The sequence below is a fragment of the Hyperolius riggenbachi genome, chromosome 5, assembly GCF_040937935.1.
Source record: "Hyperolius riggenbachi isolate aHypRig1 chromosome 5, aHypRig1.pri, whole genome shotgun sequence".
In the NCBI taxonomy this organism is placed as follows: Eukaryota; Metazoa; Chordata; class Amphibia; order Anura; family Hyperoliidae; genus Hyperolius; species Hyperolius riggenbachi.
In genome coordinates, this window is record NC_090650.1 from 424640098 (window position 1) to 424658770 (window position 18673).

Genomic DNA, 18673 nt, shown 5'->3' on the forward strand with positions numbered 1-18673 from the left:
CCATACCGGCTGTATCCTGCGCCCAAGTCTCCCACGCCGATACCTTTCGTACTCCAGGTCTGACCATGGCAAGTGTTGCTGAAACGCCGGCAGGCTAGTGGTTGTGTGATTGCAGAACATGCAGCCGTAGCAAGATTTTTTATTTTTAATGTAACGGCAGGCTGTCAGTAAGTGTACCACAAGTCTCTGTTCTCGGGCTCCTTCTCTTTTCCATCTACTTGAATGGGAATCAACTTGCTAAATATAAAGGGCCTTAAAGGACCACTATTATGAGAAATTGTACGATTTAAAATATATATGTACACATACTAGAAGTACATTTCTCTCAGATTCTCAAAAATGTACTATGAATTACTTTGCTTCTATGTTGCTGTAGCTTAATGTAGCAAGCACAAGCATTTTGAACTAGTCCCGGGGGGTAACTTGGGTAGCCCAGGCCCCTCAGCGAAATTAAGCAATCCATGCCACCACATCACCCCTTTACCCCCGGACTGGTAGTTACAGTAGCAGTAAGCATGCTTACCCTGCTCAAATAGAAGCGGGCCATGGAGAAGCAGGCAGTATCATGGGCATGATACTTCAGCCCATTACCTCACTTTTTTTTAACGGGTACATTTTTATTACATTTTTCAAAACACAATAAACATACATTGAAAACAAAATGCAGTGTCAGAGCCAACGGAGGAGGGGGGTGGGGGTAGAAAGGTGGGGAAGGGAAGGAAAGGGGAACATTGTACAGTGAAAAGGTACACTTGGTGGATATTAACCCATCACAGAAAAGAGATAGTAAAACAGCATCCTCTAGTTCCATAATAATTGGCTATCATTAAATATATAGGTTTTTAGTATCTTACACTGCTACAAGTTAGGACTAAGGGATTTACAGAACTCTCCTCATAATATAAGACAATAATTGGAAAAGATGCATCCATTGGGCACGATGTCCAGTCAAGGGATTTATGGGTGTAACACTATATCAGTAGAGCCCATCCCCACACTTTGGTTTAGCAACCAACAAGCTTCCTGAGCACATCCAATGCTCGTAACCAGGCCTTCTGTGCTGAAATCATTTTTGAGGCAGTCGGAGGTGTGACAGTAGGCAGATGTCATGGGGGCGGGACCAGCATCCGCTGCCAGTGCCTTCTTACAGAGGATCTGGGTGTGCGCATTACTGCTGCTGTAACCACCTGTCTGTGGGGGAAGCACAAACCGGATCAGGCTCCTTAGCCCCCCCCCCCACTGGGGCTATTGTTACACTAATGGATTAGTCCATCTACTCATGGGGGATTCTCAGTATTTCTTTCAGGCCTCTTTCAGACAGAAGGCTGAACTGTACAGTTTAGTCTCCTGTCTCCTGTTTTCCTCTCACATCCCAAAAACACAGATGACTTAAATGGCTTTTTCCTAAATTGACCTTAGACTATGATGGACATATGACTGTGGAAGAAATTGTGACCCCCTTTGAGGGACAGTCAGTGACATGACTGTAAAGCTGTGAAGTTCTGCAGAAGACGTTAGCGCTATACAAACAACAATAATAATAATAATAATAATAATAATAATAATAATACATTTACATACATGCATGTTTGCATGCCTCATTGACTTCAATGCAATTTTGCAAAAAAACTCTCATCATGACAATTGTGCAATACATTTTTGTGAAAATTATTATCTTAAAAAATAAGAAAATTTCTAAATAAATAAATATTTGCCTATTGCTAACCTTCAACTGGAATTTACCAATTAAGGATTATCACCTCAATCTCACTTTGGTCCCAGACGCAGCATGCAAAATTTTGCCACCTAATTTTAGACTTATTCTTTTCAAAAATATATAACTCCAGGCCAGTTTTGCTGGATAACTTATAGGCTCTAATAACCTTCTAGCCTCGGAGAACCATTGTAAATCAGATCCAATGTTCTCTATTTTTTCCCCCGACTAAAATGCCTAATATGTCTGTTCACAGCTACATGGCTCAGAAATGGAATGTCACTGTCACCAGTTCATCAATTACCATTAAAAACAGATTATTTCTGGAGCCTGCAAAAAACGAACCCAGCAAGCATTAGACATTTAAATTGCAGACGAGTCCTGATTCAGACGAGCTGAGAACGCAGTCGCTGCTTCCTGCTAAGTACACTTTATGAAGCTCGTCTTCAGGCTGTGAAATCCAGATTTTATGACTGCACATTTGTCACTTTACTATTCTCTCTGAAAAAGTAATAGAGGTTCTCCAGTGACATGAAATATTTTATAGCCTTTATTGTACTGTTTGTGTGTGGCTTCCTGTGTAAGTAATGGCTGTATTTTTTAGCTAACTTGAGTATATGATGCAGGTAAGCCTATTTGAAACGGGGTATATTTTTGAACAGCGAGACTCTTTCTGCTTCTTCCATGTTCCCTCCCTGATCTAAAGTTAGCTGCTGTCATTAGCGATGAGTGAATATGCCAAGATTTAATCCAGCTTTGAATTTTTTAATGTAATGTGAATTTCTATGTTATTAGAAAAACTATGCTACGATGTGTAGAAGTGATACATGGAAGATGATGGCGCTATGGAAATCCAAATAAATCATTTTGTAGTTTTTTTTAAAAACTATATTTGCACGTTTTGCTTTGCATGCCTTAAAGGACAACTGTAGCAAAAGGTGTGTGGAAGCTGCCATATTTATTTCCTTTTAACCAATAACCACTTCACCCCAAAGGTGTTTTTACCGTAACGGACAAGAGCGATTTTCACCTTTCAGTGCTCATCCCTTTCATTTGCCAATAGCTTAATCACTACAAATCACAATGAAATGATCTATAGCTTGTTTTTTTTCACCACCAATTAGGCTTTTTGGGGTTGATATTTGTTTTCAGTAATTACTTTATTTTCTATGCATTTTAAAGGGAAAAACAGGAAAAAAATGAAAAAATACACTATTTCTCCAATTTCATCCCCTATAGTTTTAATATATACACTGCTACTGTAGTGTACATAAAACCCACACATTTTATCTGCCTATTTGTCCTGGTTGTTACAACATTTTAATTATGTCCCTAGTACAAAGTATGGTGACAATATAGTATTTGGAAGTAAAGGTGTATTTTTTCTATGGTGTTTTTTTTTACTCACTAATTTCACACGCACGCACACAGGAATGCACGTGTACTTGCGGGAACATATACGCGTATGCGCACGTGCAGAGTGGCAGCAACACTGTTTGACTTATAAAAACATCCTGGAGCCATTAAGAGGCTCTAGCAGGACGTTTTTATAAGTCTGGTTGTCATTAAGTGGTTAAAGTGAACCTCCAGACTAAAAATCTACTCAGAAGCACTGAAAAGGCTTGGCGTTTCTTTAACAGTTTCACAGCATCAGAACTTTGTTTTTCTTACCCAAGCCTCATTTTTAGCTGCACAGAAGAAAACTGCCCGGGCATTTTCCCCCTGATGCTGTGCAAAACATGATGGGATTTCTGATGTTGTTGTTCTCCTTTTGCTGTTTTGGCTCAAATTTTTATTTTTATTTTTAATTTGAATTTGAAGCATAGTGCGTGCAGATGGGAGGGGTGATCAGGACACAGGACAGTTGGAACTGTGTCTCCTGCTCCCTGTCACCTCCTTTCAACCAAAAAGGCTGCCCCCATGAAAAAGATGGCTCCCCCCATGAAATCACAAACATTTGCCTGTTCTTTTAAAACAGGGTGGGTAAAAGACAGCTATGTTTTAATTTACATAACTAATGTAAATTTATGACAGTATGTTTGTTTAGGCTGAAGTTCTCCATTAAGCAATACCAGTTGCCTGGCTGTCCAGCTGATCCTCTGCCTCTAATACTATCAGCCATAGACCCCGAACAAGTATTTGCAGACCAGGTGTATCTGACATTATTGTCAGATCTGACAAGATTAGCTGCATGTTTTTCTTTGGTGTTATTCAGACACTACTGTAGCCAAATAGATCAGCAGGACTGCCAGGCAACTGGTATTGTTTAAAAGTAAAAAATGGCCTGGATACTCAAATACAAATATATTTCAAGCAATAAATTGTAGTTTTTAGTTCTCTGTGTAAAATACACACTGATTAACTATGGATCTCTGAATTCAAAAAGACAAACTTTTTAATTGTATTGAAGTCAATGAAGGACCATTTTTGGTCTTAATTGTAAACCTTTAAAAAAATTGATAGGCAAATTATTGTCATGAAAATGTGAAGGATGGACCACCACTATTGCAAAAAACATCAAACTTAAAATATATGTAAACGTATACAGATAAGAAGTGTATTTCTCCCAGAGTAAAATGAGCCATACATTACTTTTCTCCTACGTTGCTGTCACTTACAATAAGTAGTAGAAATTTGACAGAATCGACAGCTTTTGGACAAGCCCATCTCCTCATGGGGGATTCTCAGGGATTTCTTTATTTTCAAAAGCACTTAGTAAATGGCAGTTGCTCCGTCCAACTGCCAAAAAAGTGTGCAGTGAGCAGGGAAGCTGGCCAGCATTATTGTATAAATCTTTTTCAATGAGTGTCTTTATAAAGAATAAAGGCCATGCTGGGAATCCCCCATGGAGAGATGGACTAGCCCAAAACCTGTCGGTAATGTCAGATTTCTACTACTTACTGTAAGTGACAGCAACGTAGGAGAAAATACATTTATGTTTAATAAATACGTTTATATTTCATTTTACTTTGGAAGAAACATACTTCTTATTTGTATGTGTTTTTAAAATTTTAAGATTTTCGCGACAGAGATACTTTAATAAAAAATGATGGCTTCAAAGGTAAAAAAAAAAAAATACAGAAAAACTTTCAAAGTGTCTCTATACTGGGAACTAAGTAGGAATAATATGTAAAATGTGCATTCTTTAATCATTCTTAAAATAATGTTATTCTATAAACATAATGACTAATTGACATGATCAGTGTCAGCACGCAGAGAGAATCTGATTATTGGCTATCTGCAGTATCACCAAGAATGCAGATATATACCCGATTATTGATGATCTGCAGTATCACCGATAATCCGATATATTGCTAACCTCTGGACACCAGCAAAAGAACACAATAAAGACAGTAATATAAATCACAGAAGTGTGGAAATATCCACCACACGGCAATTCCTCAGAGGTGTGGTTACCTCTGAATGGGAACCCCGTGAGTGAGATCCTCTAACCAGGCTGAGTGAGGAATCTCGACCCCCAGCACTAACCGTCTGCTTGGGGCAGGCGTCTCGGAGAGGCAAGCCTCAGAGATAACCCTCCAGTGGGAGACGTTCCACTGAAGGGAGAAAGGTCAGGCAGGCAAGGGTCCGGCAACAGAGATGTCGGCGGCAGTACAGGAGCGGAAGGCAGAGTAATCGTTAAACAGGCAGAAGTCGGCAACAAGGATCAGATAGGGAAAGGTACAAGATCAGCAAGAGATAGAGTATTCAGGGATAGCCAGAGTCAAAACACAGATCAATATACAACAATATTCCTAAGCTAAGGTGTGAAATCCTTAGTATCAACACCAGGGCACTGTACTAAGGTCTGAGCGCTAACACATCAAGTGTATTCACGACAGCAGACAAGGAGCAACTGACTGACAGCTCCTTTTATGCTGGGGAACGCTCTAGCAGCGTCCCCCAGCCGCCCAGCCAATCCCTGGCCCTGCTGGAGTCAGCTGTCCAGCCTGGTCAGCTGACTCCTCTTCGGGAACGATAAAGTTCCTGTCTTCTCGCGCGCGCGCCAAGCGCCGGGTGAGTGCCGGCGAAGGAGACCCTCTGGGAGGTAGCTGCGCGGCGGAGTCCACCGAGCATACGGACTCCGCCGACCGCACAGCCCTGCCCGGCGGCACGCCGGCGGGGGAACTCTGGGAAGCGGAGCCCGCTGCCTCATGCCTGCTGGCAGCGGGTCCGCTATCCCTCACACTAATACAACTTTTTAACTGAGTTCTGAATCTGATTTTAGCCAGTGTGCTAATGTGTCTATGAAATACCCAGATAGTTCATGGTGACCCAGAACACTGCAAGAGTATAAAGTACTAAAAAGAGACTGAAAAGTGATACAAAGTATTATTTTCCTTCTTAAAGCGGAATATAACACAGAATTTCTTCTTTGCTCTAAAAGATTATTTACAGCATATAATATACTAACACAATGTTTTTTTTTAGTAAAAGGGTTACATCACAGGGCTGACTCTTTCTTCTGCAGGGAGAACCCGCATCCGAACTGCTTATAATCTTATCTTGTGTACACATTCTTTACTTGATACATTTATGTAAACATTCTCTGGCTGTGCAGGACGTCAGCTGATGAGTCCTGGGGTGAAACACAGGTTAGAAATCACTGCTGGCAGCATTCACAACAGAATGACAACAGTTATGAATAAAATGCACCAGCAGCTTTCAAAGTAAATTAACTGAACTTTGGGAAGTTATAATGTCTAAATGAATAATAATACTTGTGCACAAAAGCAAATATGATAATTGTATGGGTTATAAAACGTAGGAAAACACATTTTTGTTGAAAATGTTGTCAGCGTTTTAAACCGCTTTAAAACAGAAGGTATTTACAATTATTCAGGTTGGAGTGAGCATATAATGTCTCCCACAATGCATCACTGCTGAATATGGAAATCATCCCTTTGATGTCCCTGGAAGCTAAACACACCTCCAGAACCGCTGGAATGCAATGATGTGTTAGCTTGTTAATTTGTACAGAAACACAATATTCCAACATGCATACAGACTGTTTCGCATTGGTTGATCCTCATCAGTGCAGGGCGTGGATTAATTTGGCTGTATGGGGTAGGATTTGAAACACCCTGAGTTACAGATTACCCAGCAAGCTCATGGTGAACCAGAACTCCTAGGAGTGTGTAAGGGGCTAAAAGAGACAGAAAAGCACTCTTACTAAGGGCTGGTGCACACCAAGAGCGCTTCTGAGCGCTTTTTAAAGAGAATCTGTATTGTTAAAATCACACAAAAGTAAACATACCAGTGCGTTAGGGGACATCTCCTATTACCCTCTGACACAATTTCGCCGCTCCTCGCCGCATTAAAAGTGGTTAAAAACAGTTTTAAAAAGTTTGTTTATAAACAAACAAAATGGCCACCAAAACAGGAAGTAGGTTGATGTACAGTATGTCCACATATAGAAAATACATCCATACACAAGCAGGCTGTATACAGCATTCCTTTTGAACCTCAAGAGATCATTTGTGTGTTTCTTTCCCCCTGTTCTCATGCACTGAAGTTTCAGGCTGCTTGTTTCTTCTTGCAAACAGCTTTGCCCTTGTCTGTAATTCTTCAGTATGTGAAAGCCCAGCCAGCTCAGAGGACGATTTATCCAGCTTGTAAAAGATAAGAGAGAAGAGAGAAGCTGCTCTAATCCTAAATAACACACAGGTAGTGTGCATAGAGGGGCCTGGAAGGGGGAGTTCATAGCAGAACCACAACACTGAAGAACTTGGCAGCCTTCCAGACACAGGCCGACAGGTCTGACAGGGGAAAGATACATTGATTTATTACAGAGACAGTGATAGCATAAAGTGCTGCAGTAAGCTAGAACACATTAGAATAGCTTTTTGAACTTGTAGGATGATAAAAAACAGGATGCAATTTTTGTTACGGAGTTTCTTTAAAATTCTTGTGCTTTGAAAAGTGCTTGGCTAATGTATTTGAATGGGATGGATCACACCAGAGCGATTAACTTTTTTCCCAAATGCAAATGCGGTTCCTGCAGCATTTTTGTTGATTTCTGAGGCGGTTCAGTCTCAATGTTAAGTATAGGAAAGTGGAAAACCGCTCTGAAAAGCGCTAGATCAGAGCAATTTTCCAAGCGTTTTTATTACAGAAGCTGTTACATAGTTACATAGTTACTTGGGTTGAAAAAAGACATACGTCCATCGAGTTCAACCAGTACAAAGTACAACTCCAGCCTGCTCCCTCACATATCCCTGTTGATCCAGAGGAAGGTGAGAAACCCTTACAAGGCATGGTCCAATTAGCCCCAAAAGGGAAAAAATTCCTTCCCGACTCCCGATGGCAATCAGATAAAATCCCTGGATCAACACCACTGGGCATTACCTAGTAACTATAGCTATGGATTTCTTTCAACGCAAGGAAAGCATCTAAGCCCTCTTTAAATGCAGATATAGAATTTGTCATAACTACCGTATATACTCGGATATAAGTCGACTTCGTGTATAAGTCGACCCCAATATTTGACCCTCTTAAGCTGGAATTACTGTACAGATGCCCCTGGCTGATGACACGAGGAATGATGGGCATGTGTAATGGAGCAAGCGGTGGGGGATCAGCAAGAACAATGTAGGGTCACTTGTTAATACAGCACAGCACAGTGGAGCAATTAAACTCTCATGATCCCCATGCACCTTTCCCACACGGCTGTTACTGTGTAAATGCACATTAACAGAAGCACAGTGTGGGAAAGAAGCTGGGAGACCATGAGGGGTTAACTGCTCATAGACGAGTGAGTCTGCAACACTACCTCTGTTCTCCTGTTCCTGCTGGCGCTATGCAGTGACGCTGTCAGCGCTAAGACCACCAGCGCTGACGGCTCCAGCGGAGGGAGGAGCAGAGGATATCAGGCGCCAATGAATGATGGGGGAAGGCTGGGCCGGGCGGCTGCACACAGCGGGACATGATGGAGGAAGGAGATCGCGCTGCGGGATGCTGATCGGGAATATCAGGTCAGCGCACAATGATTTTGCCCATGTGGGGTTTCAGCGGGTGGCTGGGGTGAGGAGCCAGCGGGCAGCTGGGTTGAGGAGCCAGCGGGCGGCTGGGGCGAGCAGCGTTCGGGCAGCTGGGGCGAGCAGCGTTCGGGCAGCTGGGGCGAGCAGCAATCGGGCGGCTGGGGCGAGGAGCGATCGGGCGGCTGGGGTGAGGAGCGTTCGGGCGGCTGGGGTGAGGAGTGTTCGGGCGGCTGCAGCTGGGGTGAGCAGAGATAGGCTTGACCGGGCAGAGCAGAGATTGGGGCAGCCACGGAGACACACTGACGAGTGCTGACAGCAATGATTATACAGGCTATAAGTCAGAAATTTAGGTCTTATGCGAATATAAGTCGCCCCCTATACTTTGCTTCAAGAAATTAGACCTAAATTTCTCGACTTATAGCCGAGTATATACGGTACTTCCTAAGCAATGCATTCCACATCTTAATCACTCTTACTGTAAAGAACCCTTTCCTAAATAAATGTCTAAAACATTTTCCCTCCATGCGCAGATTATGTCCTCTAGTCCTTTGCGAAAGCCTAGGGACAAAAAGCTCATCCGCCAAGCTTTTATATTGCCCTCTGATGTATTTATATATGTTAATTAGATCCCCTCTAAGGCGTCTTTTCTCTAGACTAAATAAACCCAGTTTATCTAACCTTTCTTGGTAAGTGAGACCTTCCATCTCTCGTATCAATTTTGTTGCTCGTCTCTGCACCTGCTCTAAAACTGCAATATCTTTCCTGTAATGTGGTGCCCAGAACTGAATTCCATATTCCAGATGTGGCCTTACTAGAGAGTTAAACAGGGGCAATATTATGCTAGCATCTCAAGTTTTTATTTCCCTTTAATGCATCCCAACATTTTATTAGCTTTAGCTGCAGCAGCTTGGCATTGAATACGATTATTTAACTTGTTGTCGATGAGTACACCTAAGTCCTTCTCCAAGTTTGTCCCCATCTGTACCCCATTTATTTTGTATGGCACTAGAACATTGGTATGACCAAAATGCATGACTTTACATTTTTCAACATTGAATTTCACCTGCCATTTATGTGCCCATATAGCCATCCTATCCAGATCCTGTTGCAATATGACACTATCTTCCTGAGAGTTGATGATTCTGCACATTTTTGTATCATCTGCAAAATTAGCAAAATTAGCATTAATAAATAAATTGAAGCACACAGGACCCAGTACTGACCCATATGGGACCCCACTGCTAACAGTCATCCATTTTGAATAAGATCCATTGACCACAACTCTTTGTTTTCTGTCCATTAGCCAGTTACCTATCCATGCACACAGACTCTTCCCCAATCCCCAGTCCTTGCATCCTCAACTTTTGCACTAGAGTTTTTAGGGGAACAGTGTCGAAGGCCTTTGCAACGTCCAGGTATATCACATCTACAGCATTCCCAATATCCAGATTACTGTTCACTACCTCATAAAAGCTGAGCTGGTTAGTCAAACAGGACCTGTCCTTAGTAAATGAGAAATAAGATTATTTTCTACTATGAAGTCTTGTATAGTATCTCTTAGTAACCCCTCAAATAGTTTGCACACAACTGATGCTAAGCTTACAGGTCTATAATTTCCCAGATCTGATTTTTTGCCCTTCTTAAAGAGAAACCGTGACCAAGAAATGAACTTCATCCCAATCAGTAGCTGATGCCCCCTTTTACATGATACAGGTAGTAACCGGGTTACGAACGCCCGACTTACGAACGACCCGCCGATACGAACGCCGCGACCATAGCTCCGCCCCGTCGCATGACGTCACGCCCGCCAGGGACTACCTGTTCTGCGGCAGAATATGGGCAGCGGAAGGTAAATAGAGACCTTCTCACCTGATCCTCGGCGGTAGAAGGTCCCCTCCTGGTGCCCGGAAGCTCCGCAGCCCATCCTCTCGGTCCCTCCACTGTTCCCGCGCGGCTTCTGGCTTCACATGTGGCGCATAATGACGTAATCAGGAAGAGCCCCCTAGTGGCGGCGCTTCCTAATTGCATCATTATGCGCCACATGTGAAGCCAGAAGCCGCCTGGGAACAGTGGAGGGACCGAGAGGATGGGCTGCGAAGCTTCCGGGCACCAGGAGGGGACCTTCTACCGCCGAGGATCATGTGTGAAGGCCTCTATTTACCTTCCGCTGCCCATACTCTGCCTTTTAAACACTTCCACTGCCCATACGCCGCCTTTTAAACGGGGGCAAAAGTGTATGTCCCGACTTAAGGACAGATTCAGGTTAAAAACGAGAGGGCAGTCCCTATCTCGTTCGTTAACCGAGGACTACCTGTACATCTATTCCTTTTCACAAACGGATCATCAGGGGGCTCTGTATGGATGATATTGTGGTGAAACCCCTCCTACAGGAAACTGTGAGTACCATGGTCCTGGCAGTTTCCTGTCTCTGAACCTCGTTGCATCGTGGGAAATAGCTGTTTACAACTGTTTCCAACTGCCAAAAAAAAAAAGCAAGCAACAGCTACTTCCAGTGACATCACCTGCCAGCAGTAAAGATGTCACCATGTGATAAATGTCAGAATGTAAATCAGGGAGAGGAAAGCTTTTACAATTGACAAACACTGCGTAAATCATTTATACATAATTATTGTAAAAATTATTGTAAAAATGAAGCACTTTTTTTATTACATTATTTTCACTGGCGTTTCTCTTTAAATTATGGGAAAATGTGGGCTGAACGCCAATCTACTGGGACTCTGCCAGTTAAAAGAAAGTCACAAAAAATAAGATAAAGGGGTTTATCGATAACTGAACTTAATTCCCTTAGGACCCGAGGATGCATGCCATCCGGGCCAGGTGCCTTGTCTATTTTTATTTTATTTACGGTAGTCTTGCCTTTACTTCTTTCTGTGTTAAGTATTAATTGGAAGATTAAGAGTGTTCTGCATCTGTAATAAGCAACAGCGATATTTCCCTTGTGAAGACAGAAGCAAACAAATTATTTAATAACTCCGCCTTACCTTGATCATCCATCATTATTTTTAGAGTTGATGTACTTGTAAAACTTCTTTGGGTTAGATTTGATATCCCTAGCAATTTAATTCTCAGCTTTAATCTTTGCCAGCCTAATTTATTTTTTACAACTTTTATTGCACTCCTTATAATTGCTTAAGCAGCCTCGGTCCCCTCCTGTTTTAGGACCTTATAGGCATTCACCAAAACGCTCCAAAAATCGCTAGGCATGATTATAAAATCGCTAGGCACATGCCTGGAATTACTCTGAAAAATCACTTCAAAAAGCGCTGAGCGTTTGCGATTACGCTAGCGTTTTTGGTGTGCACTGGCCCTTAGATGATATGAAAAACAGAAGTTTGCCTTCTTAAAGAGAGTCTGAAGCGAGAATAGATCTCGCTTCAGACCTCATATATAGCAGGGGCACGTGTGCCCCTGCTAAAACGCCGCTATAGCGCGGCTTAACGGGGGTCCCTGTCCCCCCAAACCCCCTCCGTGCAGAGGGGGAGCGCTTCCTGGTTGGGGCAGGGCTAACCGCCGCAGCCCTGCCCCATGCGCGTCTGTCAGACGCGTATCTCCGCCTCTCCCCCGCCCCTCTCAGTCTTCCTTCACTGAGAGGGGCGGGGGAGAGGCGGCGATGCGCGTCTGATAGACGCGCTGGGAGGCAGGGCTGCAGCCGTTAGCCCTGCCTCCAGGAAGAGAGACAGCCAGCGACCATTTTCCGACCATCTTTTGCGGGGGGTGGGTTGGGGGTGAAGGGACCCCCGTTAAGCCGCGGGATAGCGGCGTTTTAGTAGGGGCACACGTGCCCCTGCTATATATAAGACCTGAAGCGAGATTTAGTCTCGCTTCAGTGTCTCTTTAAATCAGAAGGTATTTCAGTCTCTTTTAGCCCCTTGTAACTCAGCTTTAAGGGAGCAAATGTTTTCCATGCTGCATCACTCACAACTATGCAAATCATCTGAAAACCAGGCTCACATCTGACTGCTGGTGTATAGTGAGCCTATAGCTTATAAATTATACAGAGCCACACCAATTCATCATACATACAGCCCATTTTTCTTTACACAGCAAGATCTGTAAAAACTCTCTGGCAGATCATTCAAAATGAGGGCAAGAGACAATGGGCTTGATTCACAATGCCGTGCAAACTGTTTAGCACTTTGGGCGCGCAAAAGTCTGCGAACAGCACTTCACGTGCTAACTGTTTAGCACACCCGTGCTAAACAGTTTGCACGGCTTTGTGAATCAAGCCCAATATGTTTAGAAACATTTTTTTTAAGTAATAGTTAAAAGCAGATTTTACCCTAAGGAAAATATGTTTAAACATTTATATTTTTAGGTTTTTTGTTTTGTTTTGTGAAGTTTTTCTATAAAAAGCTTGATGTGGTGTAATGTGTTGTAATGGAACGATAAATGTTTTTGGAACAGCAGATTTTGGCAGCGCATACATAACTGTAGAATTCTTGTTTTCTTTGGGTTTTTTTTTTTTTTTTTTTTTTTTTAATTAACTTACAGGCAGCAGCTGAAGCCCAGTCTAGTTTTTTGAAGTAGTACCCCCCAAATACGGTAGTTAGATTTTTATAATAGCAGCAATGGAAGTTTTTGGTTTTTTTAGTCATAATTTGACATGTGACAGCTGTGTTTTTGTACATTGACAGCAGCATTCCATTAACATGATAAATTAACCGCTGAATATATTTTTATTTCAAAAATATAATTTGATAAAATATATATATATTAGCTTTTTCTGCTGCCCTGCCCTTTTCTCCTCGGCACTCATTTGTGGAAAGACACCTCATTATCCACCCACTGTTCCTCACAGGAGCCAAGTTCAGCAACTTGTACTTTGATGGCTGGTTCTGATACTCAAAGGCCACTGTTCCTTGCCCAGAGCATGGCTTCCTCAGGATTTCAGACAGACATTGACTCAACCTCTTCCATTCTGTCAATATTTTCTTTCCTTTACCTTCACCAGTATGATGTCCTAACATAAGTGCTGTTGTTTGCACTCACAGTGAGCATCACCACACATGAAGAGCAGCAGGTGGCGTACCAATGGCATACACCAAATAAGGGTGCCAGGAAAAAGGGCGTGGGATACAGCGAACATATTAAGATATTGTCGATAATAATATTTTTTTTTATAATTTCTTCATCTTGGCCTGAGATAGAATAATAAATATGTGAAAATAATATTTCAAAATATCGTATATAACAATGAAAATGAAAATATATTTACAGTCATAATAAGCATAGTAAAATATTGGTAAATATTACCAATATTTTACTGTAATTAAACCAGACCCTAGTCTCACACAGAATCCTCTCTCTACGGATGTCTAACCCTAAAAGACCCCCCTGATGGTGCCTAACCCTAAGACTTCCCATGGTGGTGCATAACCCTTAGAGCCCCCATCAACAAAGTCCAATGGAGCACATGGACACAAGTGAAACAACTTGCGTTTAACCTCCCTGGCGGTTAATTTTTTTTTTCAAATCGGCAAAAATCTTTTTTTTTTTTTTTTTTTGTTTCATGTAAAGCTACCAGAGTGGTAGCTACATGAAACACCACTAGAGGGCGCATGTGTCCCTCTAGTGCGATCGTCGCCGGCACTAATAGCAAACAGGGGAGCGCGTATATAACGTGTTCCCCTGTTTGGCTTCTCCTGTCGGCATGGCGACGATCGGAATGACGTCATGGACGTCAGCCGACGTCCTGACGTCAGGCGCACCCTATCCAGCCCATAGCGCTGCCCGGGACTCATTGGTCCGGGCAGCGCAGGGCTCTGGCGGGGGGGGCCCTCTTTCGCCGCTGCGTGCGGGCGATCGCCGCAGAGCGGCGGCGATCGAGCTGTGCGCGCGGCTAGCAAAGTGCTGGCTACGCGCACAGCACTTTGAATGGGCCAAATCGCCCCACCAGGGCCGGAGAAATCCTCCTGCGCGGCATAGCCCGAGCTCAGCTCGGGCTTACCGCCAGGGAGGTTAATGCACATAAGATAAAAAATAGATAGCAGCAACAGCATATTAGGTATTAAAAACCGTTGTACATCACCATGTCGATGACCCACACACAGAAGCCCTCTTGTCCTACAATTGTTTCGCACCAGCCCGATGCTTGATCACGGACTCCCCTGGTGGTGCTTAACCCTAAGACCCCCTTGGTGGTGCCTAACTCTAAAACTCCCTTCCTGACGCCTAACCCAAATACCCCCTTTCTCCACTGCAAATAATGTTAATACTAAAAGCAATACATTTCTAAAATAATAAAGTTCAAAGCGATAATTTATGTATAAGAATTCTCAAAACAAAATTCAAAACTTTATCAGAACATTAATTCTCAAAATTAATGCTATTTATTCTCAAAATGAAAAATTTCGCTTGGACGGCCACAGCCCCCACTATTTATCGGGCACCCAAATTTCTTCTTTGGCACCCAATAGCCAATATTTTGCATTAGAGCCTATGGGTAGCCCAAAAAGTCCATTAGCCCCAGGTGCCCAAATTTCCTAATTCCATGTAAAATATCCAACAGACCAAAAGTATAGGTCTAAATAAGCACATAAAGAAACTCTTGTCATCTGATGACGATGGCTCACTTTTCAGTCTCAACTCTGTGCTCTGCAGCTATTTTTATCTCAGGTACTCTACAAACAGCACCACTACCATTTCCATAAAGGGTACCTGAACTGAGTAAAATTATTTAACCACTTAAGTCTATCTGCACGGATATATCCAGATAGACTGTGCAACTGCCGCTGCCTGATGCGCGTGATCGCGCATGCTCCCGTGCGTGCTCCCGACACCTGGCGTTACCCCGCCCAATCAGTGAATGGGAATATAATTCCCATCAACTGATCTAAGTCCCCCGCAGAAAAAACGATGCTTTCTAATCAGAGAGCGCAGTATTTCTGCAAAAAAAAATGACAGCCTCCTTATTGTTCCTGGTAGCGTGATCGTACGCTCCATGACTTTTTTGACTGTGGCCATCTTGTGGCCAAATAGTAAACCACCCACATACATTTTTTACATTACATTACATTATTTTACATTTAAAATGAGCTGTTTCAATCCCACACCAAAAATTACATAAATACATTTTTTAATATATAAAAAAAAATTACAATTAAAAAAACAACAACAACATAAATAGTTACCTAAGGGTCTGAACTTTTTAAATATACATGTCAAGAGAGTATCTTATTATATTTTAAGTTATAAGCTTGTAAATAGTGATGGACGCAAATTGAACGCACCTTTATTTCTAAATAAAATATCGGCGCCATTAATTGTGATAGGGACATAATTTAAATGGCGTAATAACTGGGATAAATGGGCAAATAAAATACATCAGTTTTAATTATGGTAGCATGTATTAATTTTAAACTATAATGGCCAAAAACTGAGAAATAATGATTTTTTTCAATTTCTTTCTTAATCTTCCTTTTAAAATGGATTTAGAAAAAAATAATTCTTACCAAAATGTACCACTTGAAGAAAGCTTAAATAGTGGCGGAAAAAACAAGATATAGATCAATTAATTGTGAGAAGTAGCGAAAAAGTTATTGGCAAATGAATGGGAGGTGAACTTTGCTTGGATGCATACGATTTTCGACACTGTAGGCTGAAGTGGTTTAAATAAACACATGATGTACCTGCAAATGAATAATACATACATACCTCCCTGTCAGTTCCTCTCAGAAGTTCAACATTTTCTTCTAACAACGATCCCTTCCAGTTTCAACTAGATCTACTTCTACTTGTCTTTCCAAAAGCTGAAGTCGTACAAGGCCATCCCCCTCTTTGGGCTCATCTACCTTGGGTTCATGTGCATGAATGCTACAGAGGAGAAAGAGGTTGATGAGTAGACTATTCAGGAAGTAATATGTGGGTTTCAGGTTTGGGGTGGTCAAGATAGAACTCCAGTGACCAGAATGAGAAAAAGACCGCGACAATAGACCAGGAGCACTAATGGTGTAGTATTTTTAACAAATAAGGTGTATGATTCCACAAAAAATACTACCTACGAACATAGGTTGCTATTAGGTGACCACTGTTTTGAGCATGTGGATAAATCCTCTTTCGGACTTGGGTCGCACTCCAATTGAAAATCGTCCACTGCAACCACTGATTATTGGCTGCAAGGATGACCCCTAAGAGGGGAGCTAGGCTATACTGGAGGGGGTTGGCATCCCAATGTGAGTGTCAGAAGACCATGTTGGTGTTAGCAAGGAACAGCCTTACCTTAATGTGAAGGTTAAAGATACCAATTGGACACCAATACAAATGACGCGTTTCTTGGGATTCACCAGATTCTTCAGGTTAGTAACAGTGTCTTATCTTCCTGTAGCATCAGTGAACAGCACCTACAAAATCCCTGGATTTTATGGTTTTCTATGGGAATAGGAAGGGTGGGGTAACGTGCAATGCGTGTTGTGCACAATCTTATACAGTTATTCCCATTGGGCTTTTTCTTGTTTAAGTGAAAACTCTTGAATATGCTACAAAACAAGTAGCTCACCAACATGTGGCGAGTCAAAAACAATAAGCAGCTGAATTCAAATCAACTTCATGCTAAAATAAATAGTAAAAAAAGAAAAAGACCTCAATAAACTAACTGGCACCTCGTCAGTTTATCTCAAACTAACCTGCTTGCCTCGCTCACCTGTATTTCTCCATCCTTAGATTCTACTCTTCTTGATCAACCCCTTTACTGGTTGTCCATCACTCAAGAGATTCAATTCCAGTTAGTTTCTAACTCTTCATTAACCCTTTAGCAGCCAATTGATTTAGAGGCTTTTTTGTGCTCCAGACCAAATTATTTTAGCACATTTTTTTTATTTCTTATTTATTACATTCCCCTGCTTCTAATTAATACTGCTGTAATGTGTATTTATGGCCACTTGCCACTAGGGGACAGTGTGAGACAATAACAGGGGACCTCTGCTTTCAGTTTCTATTTTCTGCTAGTAGAGAGTGAGATCAAAGCATTCCAAGAATTTTCAGCACGAGTTCTGCCGACTGAGGTCACAATCTGCACTTATCTCAAGCGAGATAACTCTATTGAAGCTGCTAATGTGTTAGAAAGCCCCGTTCGGTGTAGCTTTTCCATGCATTGCCACGTTATTTGTCAGATGGCATCCTACATGGAACCTACATTCTGGTTGTGATCTTCTCCTCTCATCCATAATAGTCAGTCCTTCTTCAGCATGCTTCGATACAATGCATCAATTATAGTGCTCACAAATATTTCATACTGCTTCCTTGTATAGCGCTCCCCTCCCCATGATAATTATTCATTATAGTAAACCCGTGTTCTCTATTGTGGTGGAACCCTTAAGATAGTTTCCATCTGTTATGGATGCAACATTACAGTTCCTCCAGTTATAGTGCCAGTACAGTGTTTGTAAGATATAAATTGGAAGACAAGTATAAAGGGTCCAATCCAATTCACTTTTCCTCCTTAGTTTTCTCCTAGGAGATAATTTTTCACCTTCTGCTTAAAATAACTTTTGTATTTTCTGATTGAAAAAGTTCCACAAAGTAGGTAAAAAAGCTAAATTATTGTACAAGGTGGGCAATTTATATGGATACAACTTAATAAAATGGGTATGGTTGGTGATATTAACTTCCTGTTTGTGGCACATTAGTATATGTGAGGGGGGAAACTTTTCAAGATGGGTGGTGACCATGGCGGCCATTTTGAAGTCAGCCATTTTGAATCCAATTTTTGTTTTCTCAATAGGAAGAGGATCATGTGACACATCAAACTTATTGGGAATATCACAAGAAAAACAATGGGGTGCTTGGTTTTAACGTAACTTTATTTTTTCATGAGTTATTTACAAGTTTCTGACCACTTATAAAATGTGTTTAATTTGCTGCCCATTGTGTTGGATTGTTAATGCAACCCTCTTCTCCCACTCTTCACACACTGATAGCAACACTGCAGGAGAAATGCTAGCACAGGCTTCCAGTATCCGTA